This window comes from Triturus cristatus, chromosome 4_1 (assembly GCF_964204655.1).
Source record: "Triturus cristatus chromosome 4_1, aTriCri1.1, whole genome shotgun sequence".
NCBI classification, from domain to species: Eukaryota; Metazoa; Chordata; class Amphibia; order Caudata; family Salamandridae; genus Triturus; species Triturus cristatus.
The window spans coordinates 540,743,407-540,756,804 of NC_140585.1; positions in this window are offsets into that span (position 1 = coordinate 540,743,407).

Consider the following 13,398-nt stretch of genomic DNA (forward strand, 5'->3'; position numbering starts at 1 on the left):
TGTCAGCTGATGTTAAAAATCTTCCTCTCTCAGATGAAACAATCCAAGTAGTTGGAGTATCCAATAGACAGATTAAAACGTTTCTCACTGAACCAGTAAAGGTTAACATAGGGAAATTTTCTGAAATGCACCGCTTTGTTGTGTGCGATTCAAGCCCTGTAAATTTGTTAGGAAGAAATTTACTGTGCAGAATTAATTGCACTATATTTTGCACTTCCGATGGTATAGTATTCGAGACCCCTGACGAAGATGTACTGTATAAAATGACTATGGCCAATATGGAACCCGAGATTACTGAGGCATTTGCTGTATTTAACCCTGAAGAACTACCCAACGAGCTGAAAAAGACAGTAAAAGCGGAAGTCTGGGATTTCACAGGAGAAGATGTGGGATTAATGAAAAATGTAGATCCTGTAAAAGTGACTGTAAAGGAAGGTATAAGTTACCCAAATATTCCTCAATATAAATTGACACCCGAAATAATTGAAGGAGTTACTCCCATAATAGAGAAAATGATTAAACAAGGTATTTTGAGAGAAATAATGAGTAGTCCATGTAATTCACCTATTATGGGCCTGAAAAAGCCTAATGGAACGTTTAGAATAGTGCAAGACCTGAGAAAGATAAACAAAATTGTTGCGTCATGTTGTCCTATCGTACCAAATCCATCTGTGATTTTGTATCAGATTCCTCATGATGCAGCATGGTTCACAGTAATTGACCTGTATCATGCTTTCTTTTCCATCCCATTGCATCATGACAGTCAACAGATTTTCGCGTTCCGGTTTGGCGAACTTATTTTGGCATGGTGCTGAATCCCACAGGGGTATACAGAGAGCCCTTCAATATTTAATCCGATATTGAAAAAGTCCTTAGAAGATCTAGAGATGCCCGAGAGCTCAGTACTGGTGCAGTATATTGACAACCTACTTGTGGCGTCAAAAACTCGAGAAGCTTGTGTGGTGGATACCATAGCATTGCTAAATCATTTGGCAGATGGAGGACTTAAAGTATCTCCGTCAAAATTACAATTCTGTCAAAAAGCAGTACAATATCTAGGTCACAAAATTGAATAGGGATTGAGAAAAGTGACTGCAGATAGGATCAAGATAATTAAGGGAATGAGAGCCCCAATGACGCAAAGAGAAGTAAGAATGTTCCTCGGAATGGTGAGATATTGCCATCAGTGGATAAGTAACTTTTCCCTGATTGCAAAACCATTAGTACGTTTGACAAAAAGTGATGTAAGAGATCCTATTGATTTGAATAAAGAAGAATTGATGGCTTTTAAACAATTGAGAGACAGTTTGTGTGAAGCACCAGCACTTGGCATGCCTGATTATGAGAAAGTTTGAGCTATATTGCAGTGAAAGAAATGGGTGTGCACTTTCTGTGCTAATACACAAACATGGAAAACTACGAAGGCCAATTGCATATTTTTCGGCTATATTGGATCCTGTAGCTGTAGCATTACCAGGTTGTCTAAAAGCAGTCGCGGCTACATGTAAGAGCCTGGAACAAAGTGAAGGAATTGTGATGGGATATCCTGTGCGAGTGTTTGTACCCCATGATGTGGCAATCCTTTTAACAAGGAGCCGTACACAGTTCATAACGCATAGTCGTCTGACTAAATATGAGAAGGTCATATTAGGTACAACAAATGTGAGTCTTGTGAGATGTTTGAACGTAAATCCGTCAACATTGCTACCTGATGCTGAGAAAGCCAGAGATTATGTGGGTCATGACGGTTTGGAAGTGCTTGACTTCTGTACCAAACCCCAACCTGATATAAAAGATGTACCTTTGACAGAAAGTGACTATGTGATGTTTGTGGACGGGTCATGCTTGAGAACAGATGAAGGAATTCTGAGTGCAGCATATGCAGTATGCACAGTAGCAACGGTATTGGAAGCGTCATGCCTAAAAGGAGTAAAATCAGCCCAAGTTGCCGAATTGTTTGCCTTAACAAGAGCATGTAAGTTGGGAAAGAATGTGAGAGTGACTGTAGTAACCGATAGTCAATACGGCTTCAGTGTAGTGCATGACTTTGGGCAAATTTGGTCCCAAAGAGGGTTTTTGACTTCAAGTGGAACCCCTATAAAGAATGCTGAAGTGGTTGGAAAATTGCTTGAGGTGATACAGCTGCCAAAGCAATTAGCTGTTGTGAAATGTGCTGCACATTCAAAAACTGGAGATTATATCTCAGCTGGCAACCAGTTTGTAAACGATATGGCTCAATATTGCGCACGCAATCAGAATTCTGTAAATCGGGCAAAAGAAAAGGAAGTTAATTCATGTCCCTTGTTGTATACTAACATTGTGAATACATGGGAAGAAGTGAGGCAGTTACAGGAAGAAGCAGGAGATGAGGAAATGAGACAGTGGGTAAAAGCAGGATGTGCACCAAGGGAAACAGATCATGTGTGGGTTTATCTGGATGGAAGACCAGTTATGCCTGACAGCATGGTGTTCGCCATGGCACCGATGTATCATGGACAAGCACATGTAGGGAGAGACGCCATGATTAGATTATTTAAGCAAACATGGTATAATGCAAAATTCAGACTTGTAGCTGATAGCCTTTGTCAAAGATGCCTTATATGTCAACAGTTCAATCCTGGAAGAAAAACAGTGGTAAGTCTAGGAACAATAGGTCGAGAAGGAGGGCCTTTCACAAGAATGCAGATTGACTTCATTGAAATGCCCCCCTGTAACAGGTTGAGGTATGTTTTAGTGAATGTCTGTCTGTTTTCTAGATGGGTAGAAGCATATCCTACAAGAAGAAGTGATGGAATCACAGTAGCCAAACTGCTATTGAGAGAATTCATCCCTAGATTTGGGTTTCCAGTCAGATAGAGGAAAACATTTCCATAATGAAATCATGAAGCTAATTTGTGAGGCTTTGAATGTACAACAAAAACTACATTGTGCCTATCGCCCAGAGGCTTCTGGTGTGGTGGAACAAGTAAATGGCACCATTAAAAACAGATTAGGAAAGATGTGTTTAGCCACAGGTTTGAAATGGCCTGATGTCTTGCCTCTGGTACTCATGACTATTAGATCAATTCCAGATAGGAACACAGGTTTGAGTCCCCACGAAATTGTGCTGGGGAGAGCAATGAGGCATGTAGTCATACCAGTCAACAAGATGTTGCCTATATCTGATGACTTGGTGTTGGGTTACTGTAAGGGGTCGGCTGACTCCGTTCATTCTGTGTTTCATCAGGTTGGATCGGATGCCACCACCCTTGAAATGAAGCCAGCTCATGATCTGAGCCCAGGTGACTGGGTGAGAATCAAAGTGCACAGAAGAAGGAACGGTTTGGTCCCACGTTGGGGAAAACCACGACAAGTTTTTAACTACGACAACAGCTGTGAAGTGTGCAGGAGTATAGAACTGGATTCACGCTAGTCATACCCTGCGAATTCCAAACCCAGTGGATAACAAGGAAGGAGAGTACTTTGAAGAATCAGAAACTAGTTCTGAATCTGATACTGAGGACACAAGAACAAGACAAAATACTGAAAGGGGGGAGTCAGAACCAAATTTGACCTTTGCTCCAGAGAACATTCCCTTGAGGAGGAAGTTGCAGATTTCTGACACCAGCTCAGAATCAGAGACTGAACAAGCACAAGTACATACCGGAGAAGAGAAAAGCAGTGAAGAGACAATTAAAGAAATTTTCGATAAGGAAGTTCCTGATGGAAAGTTGAGAGAAATTCCACCTGAAGTAACCAGAGTAGATGGTCAGGTGCTAGATACAGAGAGTGAGGGAAAGATTTTTGCGGAAGACCCAGAGGAGTTGTAGGGAATTCACACATCCAGATAGAGGAAGGGACGGTTAGTCAGCAGGAAGATTGTGTGGAAGAACCACGAGGAGGGACAGAAGTAGGGAAAATAAAAGAAGTGGTGGAAAAAGGAACAGCTGAAAGTAAAGGTCAAATTGAAACAGTAGAGGACAGTGATGAAGGTCGAGTCCTGAGAAAGAGAGCATGGAGAGCTGAGAAAAACGAAAAGGGAAATAAATTGAAAAGATCAGCAAGAGATGAAATTTGGCCAAACAAAATAAAGAGATTGGGATACAGAGTAACACGAGTGAATTCATCTAGAGCTGAACAAGTGAATTAAGTATCTAGTCAAGAAAAATTGAAAGACGGGGAAAAATCAACAGCAGAAGAAAATAAGAGAACGAGAAAACCTAACCAGAAGTATAAGTTGCCGGAATGGTCATATGTGGCACTGCCTGAAATAAAAGAAGAGGCGGATAACCAAGGGGATCCAGAGATGACTGTACCAGAAGTGGTTGAAATCCTGAGAGTTATCTTGTCCGACATTGGAGAAGAAACGGATGTTCAGGAAGTTCTGTATCAAGATTATGAAATGAAAGTGAAAGACGATCAAATGCCCAACTGAAAAGACCAAAGTGATCCAAATGGAAAGACAATAATTTACTGGAAAAGACATGACCGATAGAACCAAGTAGGTGCTGAGAGCCTTGGGTTAGACAAACTAGTTGTGAAGTAGAAGAGGCTAAGTCAAAAGACACTGATCATTTTTCGAAATGGCAAACACAGAAAGTAGAAAAACTAAATGTGTATTTCTTAGAAGATGGTTTAAAACGAATTGTTGTTGTACAGCATTACTAATGCTTCTATTGAGTGCGTTGGCTTTGATGATTTCATTTAAGGTTACACTAGAAACAATAGAAGGACATAGTGAGAATAAAACGAATGTAGAAAAGATCCAGAAAGTATATCCGACTAAAATAGATAGAAATTATTTACATAAAGACAGGTCTATAAATGATTTCTCCAACAATGTATTTTCAAAATTACTATACGAATATGTAAAGACGATGGATGTGAGGGACTGCTATGTCTGCATGCAGTTACCTGCATCTGTGTCTGAGGGAGTGACCTATCATCACCTCCCAGTAACATATGGAATAACATGTAGTGTAATAGCAAGTTTGTTTTACAAAATAGGGAAATTAGAATATTATTTTTCAGATGTAGATAACCTATTTTCACAAGTACCTGTAGTTAACAAATTGAATAAAGTGAACCCGCAAAGGTGTTAGGTGAATTTTTCTTAGAAACTAAGGAACTAACATATTTAAAAATAATCTAATTTGCAGCTTAAAGAAGGAGGAAAGGATTTTCTTAGATATGGTTGAAGAAAGGAGATTAAAGATACAAAGGAAAATACCTGAAGGAAAAGAAGAAAAGACAATTTGGGATGTTGAAAGAGAAAAGCATCTGAAAGGAGAAGCTAGTCCAACAATGGCTTTAGATTGGCCTCAGAAAGGAAAGTTGTGTATTAGAAGGAATCAAACTGCATATGATAATTATTTTGTAGGTACACGTGATTGCCATGATACATATCGAATCATGGGTGGATGGGGATTTAAAGGAGGTAATGACCAGTCTTTCCTGGATTATACTTTATCTGCGGGAACAAAGCATATTATCGGTTACCAGACCATTGGTATGGCACGTTATATAGGCCTGGTTTTCCCAAAGATATTCCATGTGGGAAGAGGAAGAGATGGTGTACATGAGTTAGGTAGTCAACTAACACGTAGCAAAAGAGAATCTTGGTCAGAAATTGTAGGAGACATTTTTGGAGCATTGATACCAGCAGTGGGAATATCTCTGAACGCACACAAAATTAGAAAATTATCAACAGTAGTAGATCGCTTGTCAACAAGCACGGCTGGAGGATTCTTATTAGTAAATACCGAAATGGTTGCCATGCGTGCTATGGTAATGCAAAATCGACTTGACCTTGATATAATTTTGGCAAAAGAGGGTGGAGTCTGTGGAATGCTGAAAGTTCAACATTGCTGTACTTACATACCTGACGAAAGTCAAGATCTAAAGACATACATTAAAAATATAACTGACTTGCATGAAGAAATTGCAACACTGGAGGTTGAAGGTGTTTGGGAAAAGATTGGAAATAAATTTTCCTATATTAAAGATTTCCTATTAAAATTGGGTAGTACATTTATAGGTAAGATCCTATTTCCATTAACATGTGTGATATTTCTAGTATTAATTTTAAGACTAGGATGTTTATGTTGCAAAAGAAAGAAAATACGGAAAAACATAAAAAGAGAAACTTTGAAGAAGAGAGAATAAAAGACAAGAAAGAGAATTTGAAGAAGAAGAATTAGAAGAAATGAAAGATAGCATGTATAGAAAAGCAAAAGAAGAAGAGATAGGTGAAACAGAATGTGAACTAACAAAACTTAAAAATTATTGAATTCATTTCTTTTTATAAAAATGTTACAAAATTTTAGGTAATGTGGTGATAAAATCACCAAAGGGGGATTGATGGAGCAGGTAGTGCAAAATTTTGTATACCTCCTCTATTCTTGCATGAAAATACTAATTATATAATCTATTAATTATAATATTTTTAAACGAGTGCCGCATGTATTTTAATCAACATTCTAAAAACACAAACTACACGTGGGATGCTGCTAGTTGCATGGCCAAATAACTCATATAACTAAAATCTGTACGCATATTAATAATAGTATATGTGGTAATAGTATATCACATGATATGTTGCTTTTGTGACGTTTGTATCTTCGTGGAGGATCGAAAAGGTGAGTATAATGGCTTTAAATGTCGCTATATGCTAGATAAATACTAACACATAAAGGGATTAGTAAGGGGTTAACATTAGAATCATAATTTCTATGTATTCATTATTCTTTTGTGTTTGTTTCCCTTGAGTTGACATCTGGGCCTCAGTCAAAATGGTGGCTGACACCGCATACAGAAGTGGCCACCGTCTCGTGAAGCGCGGAGTCAACTGCGCATGTTTGGACAGTATCGTGAACTTCTTTGCGACCTTTACTCATCATGTTCCCAGTCAAGGATAAGAATTTGGTGGTCTGCCAAGATAAGGGAACAATCAAGTTTACAGTAGACCAGAACAAGCCGATATTAGAGCGGACTAATGACCTCACCCCTCGGACTGTATTGAGAATCGGAATAAAAATCGGACGATCCCAACCATCCAATCACCACTGTTCTTGGCCTAAAAATGTATCAGGTTAACCTGGGTTTTTATTATAAAAGGATAGTGGAATAGGGAGAGGGGCGAGACGCCTTTTCTTGATGGTCCAGATACTGCCTGACTGCTTGATGACTGAAAACTTTGTTCAACTCCACAGGCTATGAGAGATGCTTGCACGATTTCTGGTCCTTTGATACAATTTGGGACTGTAACGTGCTGAGCAGAGAACTTTGGACTTTGAGCCTTGGCCTGCTTTATTCGGACAATTTACGACAAAACTTGGTTATGCAGAGCCAATAAATTAGAGGACCCCAGATAGCCAGATTAGGTATATATGATGTTCTGCGATTTATGTGAATTGATCTAAAATTAAAAATTTTGACGAGACAAATGGGAATACAATTCATTATGAAATTTAGATAAACAAATATTGATTAACAAGAAATTATGAGTTTGTAGTTTTTCTATCAAGAGAAATAAGGATTCTGATTCTTAAAAAGTGTTTTAGCTGGTTCAAAATCACCATCAACCAATCCAACTAATTGGTCCGTCGACCAAGTGGGTGGAGTGTCTTGATGTTTAGAATTAGGGCTCTATAGGCAGCGAATGCTAATGTATATTTTGTAGAAATAACTCTTCTCTCCCTATAGATTAAAAGGTATTCCCCCACATGTCCAGTGCTTGAATTACTCATCCCTCCTGGGTGTGTAGACTCGTGAATGGTGATGAGTGTGAGTTGGTGTTATGGGCCCCACCAATGACTGCGTGTATGAATGAGTGTGCGAGACGACGGGTCTGCGATGCAGGGAGGATATCGGTATATGTTGTTCCCCATTTCCCAGTCTTGCGCTGGAGCACACTCCTTCTGGACCAAGCCTGAAGGCTGCTCTCCACAGCGATCACTTAGAGAGCTTTCTAAGGTTGTCTAAGACCACTAAAATCACCATAAGGATTGTCTGGATTAGTGCAAGGTGCACACTTAGGTAAGTGAGCACCATATACTAAACCAGCATCCTACATCGGTGTGCAGCAGTTGGGATTCAAGCCTGTGTGTTTTTACCAGCTAATCTTGATATCAATTAATTGAAAAACCATCACTAACATTAGGCACATATAATACAGTTTAAATAAGTAAGTTCTACTGAACTTGGGGTTGGGTAGTTAAGGGTCTAGCACAACCCTTTCTCCAACCTTAGAGAGTTTAGTTTACACTTGGTTCGGTAGGTGCAACACCACACTACACCTAGTAACCTGGTCTTTAGTTTGCTAGTGCACCCCAGTCTTCTAGATACAGTGTTCTTACGTTCCAGGAACCAAGGACCCTGTGTACTGCTAGGAAGTTAAAGGCAGGTAGCAATCCAACCACTAAGCATCTCTTAGAGTGGATTATCCTAGATAATCTCCAGGACCCTGACAGGTTCGGGGATCAGGGCAAAGTGGGTGGGGATGCTCCAGAAGTTGGGACAGGAGGGGTAACCCCCAGTGCTCCTAATTCTGAGCATGATCAAGAGGAGTCTGAAGACTCCACCTTGATTAACTCTGATCCAGGGAATAGTGCAGATGGCACAGAGGGTGTCCCTAGAAGAAGGTCCCCCTTTATTCCTCCTGGGAGGGTTCAAAGCAGATAGAGGAGATCTAGGTCTCCCTCTGCTGAGTCCAATACTTGAGGACATTGCATCGGGACCCCAATCTCTAGCCAGAGATAGGACTCCTTGGAGAGGGATTACCACCTAATCAAACTTGATAAGGATAGACTAACTCAGGCGAGACCAGTTGGCCTTTGACAGGGAAGCCCTGGAAGTCCAAAGAGCTATGAAAAAGCTGGGGCTAGAGTCTCATGGTGGCAGCCCTAGAGTCAGGGAAAACTCTTTTGATACTAGGAACCTGAGCAGGATAGTTCCTCCTTACCAGGAGGGGGATGTCATCCAGAAACAGACCACTGCTTTAGAGAGAGCCTGTAATGTTCAGAAGGACCCCCAGGGGCAGTGGGCGGCTATCCTGTGGCTCTCCTTTGTTAACAAAGGTAGAGATAAGCTCCTCACTGTTTGTCAGCATCCTCTTCTCTATTATTCAATTCGGAAGAGTGCACTCATAGATGGGTTTGGTTTAACCACGGAACAGTATGGGATTAAGTTCAGAGACACCCAGAAGGCACACACCCAGGACTGGGTGGATTTTATTGATGGTGCTATTAAGGCTCTGGAAGGCTGGCTTTATGAAGACAATGTACAGGACTATGAAGGATTGTACAATTTGATAATGAGGAAGCACATCCTTAACTGTCAGAATCCGTACCTTGTGGACTCTGATCTAACCTCTCCCCAAGAATTGAGAAAGAAGGCAAACAAATGGGTTAAGCAGAAAAACCAAGGTAAAGGAGATGACCAGAAGCAGCAAGATTCTTCTAAAACCCAGGATAAAAAGGGGGTGGGGGGGGGGGGGGGAGGGAAAAGACAAACAAATCTTCTCAAAGACCACAAAAATCTTCATCTGGAGTGTGGTGGGGAGGACTCACAAAATTCCAAGAAAGGCAAAAAGAAACCTTGGTGTTATTTACTTAAATTAAAGACCCATTGGAAAAGTGATGCTGATTGTCCAAAGGCCAAGGAAACGTCTAGTACCACTGCCCTTAAGGCACCTGTAAGTGCCTTAGGGGCAAGTGGTAGTACAGGAACTATGGATTAGTGGGGTTAACCTTGGGTTCTGAGATGGGTTCTGACTTAATCAGAACTCCAGCTCAGGCTGTTGTAGTCTGTGATGGTGGCATAGACCTTGCCACCTAACTTGGGCAAGTACAGACAACAGCATTTTGATCAATGGTAAGGTAGCAATGGCTTACAGGGACACAGGGGCCGGTGTCACTATGGTGACAGGGAAACTTGTGTCCCCTGAACAGGTCATACTTGGACAAGTGTACCAAGACGCCAATGCTAGCAATGTCAGGACTGATCATTCCTTGGCAGTTGTGAATCTCAGCTGGGGAGGGGTAACTATACCTTAAAGAGTTGTGGTATCTCCAGACCTACCTGTAGAATGTCTGATGGGCAATGACCTAGAAATTCAGCCTGGGCTTAGTTAGAGTTCATGACTTATGCAGATATGATGGGCATCTCTGCCAGTGTATTTGCTGTTACCGGCACTCAGGCCAAACAACTCAGCACTGAAGGAGCACTGGATCCTGGAAAAATGCCTCCAAAGAGAAGGCGCAGGAAGGGTACAGACTTACTCTTCTCTCAAACGCAGTGAAGATCAGCCTCCTGAGGGAGATGATCTTAGCCCCTGTGAAGGAACTGTCCCAGAGGAACTTGGGCCTGACCAGGCAGAGTTCTTGGGGGCAGGGGTCCTTCCAGGCCAGACATGATTTTGGAGCAGCAAACTTGCCCCTCTCTTGAACCCCTCAGACAGCAAGCTGCTGCTGAGGAAGCAGGGAATATCAGTGGATCCAACAGGATCTATCGGGAAGATGGGCTGCTGTATTTTGAAGGTAGAGACCCCAAGCCTGGTGACACCAGGAGGTTGGTTATACCCTAGAAGTTCAGAGGTTTCCTTCTCTCTCTAGAATATGATATTCCTCTGGCAGGACACTTAAGGCAAATCAAGACTTGGGACAGACTTGTCCCTCATTTTCACTGGCCCCATATGTCTGAAGACACCAATTAGTTTTGTCGCTCCTGTGTCACTTGCCAAGCCAGTGGTAAGTTAGGTGGCACTACAAAGGCCTCCTTAATTCTACTTCCAGTGGTTGGGGTCCCCTTTGAAAGGGTAGGGATTGACATTGTTGGCCCCTTGAACTCTTCAACTGCATCTGGGCCCAGTTACTTTCTAGTGATGGTGGACCATGCCACTAGGTACCCAGAAGCCATTCCCCTTATAGCCACTACAGCTCCTGTTGTGGCCAGGGCTCTCCTGTGAATCTTTTCCAGGGTGGTCTCCCCGAGGAGGTCCTAACAGACAGAGGTACAAACTTCATGTCTAGGTATATCACTGACACGTGGAAAGAGTGTGGAGAAAACTACAAGTTTACCACACCCTACCATCCACTGTGCAATGGGCTAGTTGAAAGGTTCAACAAGACCCTGAAGGGTATAATCATGGGACTCCCAGAAAAGCTTAGGCGAAAACGGGATTTCTTACTGCCATTCCTTCTCTTTGCCCACAGAGACGTTCCTCAGAGGGGGTTGACTACAGCCATTTGAAATTCTGTTTGGACATCCAGTTAGGAGTCCCTTGTGTCTAGTTAAGGAGGGATGGGAGCAACCTCTCAAACCTCCTAAACATGATATAGTGGACTATATTCTTGGCCTGCGTTCATGTATGACTGAATACATGAAGAAGGCAACAAAAAACCTGGGGCCAGCCAAGAGCTTCAGAAAGCCTGGCACTGCCAAAAGGCTGTCCTGACTGTTTACCAGCCAGGCCAGAAAGGGTGGGTATTGGAGCCTGTGGCCCCAGCAGCCCTCCAAAACACAAGGAGGGGCTCCACACCATCCTTTAACAAAAAGGTGAGGTCACCTACCTGGTGGATCCAGGCACTCCCAGAAGTCCCCACAAGGTGCTTCATGTGAACCGCATAAAATCTTTTGTGGACAGGGCTGATATGAGTTTGCTCATGGCCACTGATGAGGGACAGGAGGAAGAACGTGACCCTATCCCTGATCTCCTCTCTCAGAACCATGTTGATGGGTCAGTAGAAGGAGTAGCCTTGCCAGGCAGCCTCACTGACCAACAGCAAGCCGATTGCAGGAAAGTCCTCAATCAGTACAAGCATATATTTTCCCCGACACCCAGTCAGACCACCTGGTGTACCCATGAAGTGGACACAGGTGACAGCCTGCCTGTGAAGAGTAAAATCTACAGGCAGCCTTACTGTGTCAGAGATTGCATCAGAACAGAGGTCCAAAAGATGCTGGAATTGAGGGTCATTGAGCCTTCAGATAGCCCCTGGGCTAGTCCAGTAGTTCTTGTCGCAAAACCTCACACCAAGGGTGGAAAAAGATGAGATTTTGTGTGTACTACATAGGTCTCAATGCAGTCACTAGGACTGATGCCCATGCTATTCCAAGGGGTGATGAGCTTATAGATACTTTGGCCTCAGCCTATTATCTGAGCACATTTGACCTGAAAGCAGGCTACTGGCAAATCAGACTAGCTGAGGAGGGCAAGCCTAAGACAGCATTTTCAACCCTTAGTGGACACTATCAATTTATGGTTATGCCTTTTGGTATGAAAAATGCACCTGCCATATTTCAAATGTTGGTGAACAAATTCCAAACAGGTCTGGAAGCTTACAGTGCAGCATATCTAGATGATATTGCTGTCTTTAGCTCCACCTGGGAGGATTATCAGGTCCACCTCAGGAATGTTCTGGAGGCCCTGCATCAAGGCCACCGAGTGCATATAGGGCCGAGCAAGGTTGACTACTTGGGCCACCTGGTAGGTAGAGGCCAGGTTCAACCATTGGAGAGCAACATCCAAACCAATATAGAATGGATTGCTCCCATTACCCAGATTGAGGTCAGCACTTTCTTGGGCCTGACAGGGTACTACAGAAGAGTGTCAAGGGTTATGGATCCATTGTGACTCCCCTGAATGATCTCATATCCAAGAAAATGCCAAAGTAAGGTCAGTGGCCAGTAGCTGTCAAAAGGCATTTGATGACCTGAAGCAGGCCATGTGCACTGCTCCTATTCTGCAAAGTCCTGAGTCCACTAAAACTTTCACTGTCCAGACAGATGCATCCGAGATAGGGGTAGGAGATGTGTTGTTACAACTTAATGCAGAGGGCCAGGATCAACCAGTAGCTTTTATCAGCAGAAGGTTGACCCCCAGGGAGAAACATTGGACGGCCATTGATAGGGAGGCCTTTGTTGTGGTCTGGGCTTTGAAGAAGCTGAGGCCATACCTGTTTGGCACTCACTTCATTGTTCAGACAGACCACAAGCCCCGCGTATGGCTTAAACAGATGAAGGGTGAAAACACCAAACTTTTGAGGTGGTCCATTTCCCTACAGGGGAAGGACTTTACAGTGGAACATAGACCTGGGAGTAACCATGCCAATGCAGATGGACTCGTCAGATATTTCCACTTAGAAAATGAAGACTTTACTGGGCAAAGTTGGTCTCATCTCCTTTCGTTTGGGGGAAGGGGGTTGTGTGGGAAAGTAGGATCTTCTTTCATGGTTATCCCCACTTATTGCCTGGTGTTAAGCCGTTTCTGAATAATCTGACTGGGGAACCTGCTAATCAGGACACCAGTCACTGTGCTTTCTCCCCTAAATTGGACATGGTGAGTACTTTGGTACATCACAGTTTGACTACTGGTTTACCATTGTAAGTTCCTAGTATATGTTACTGAGGTACCCAGGG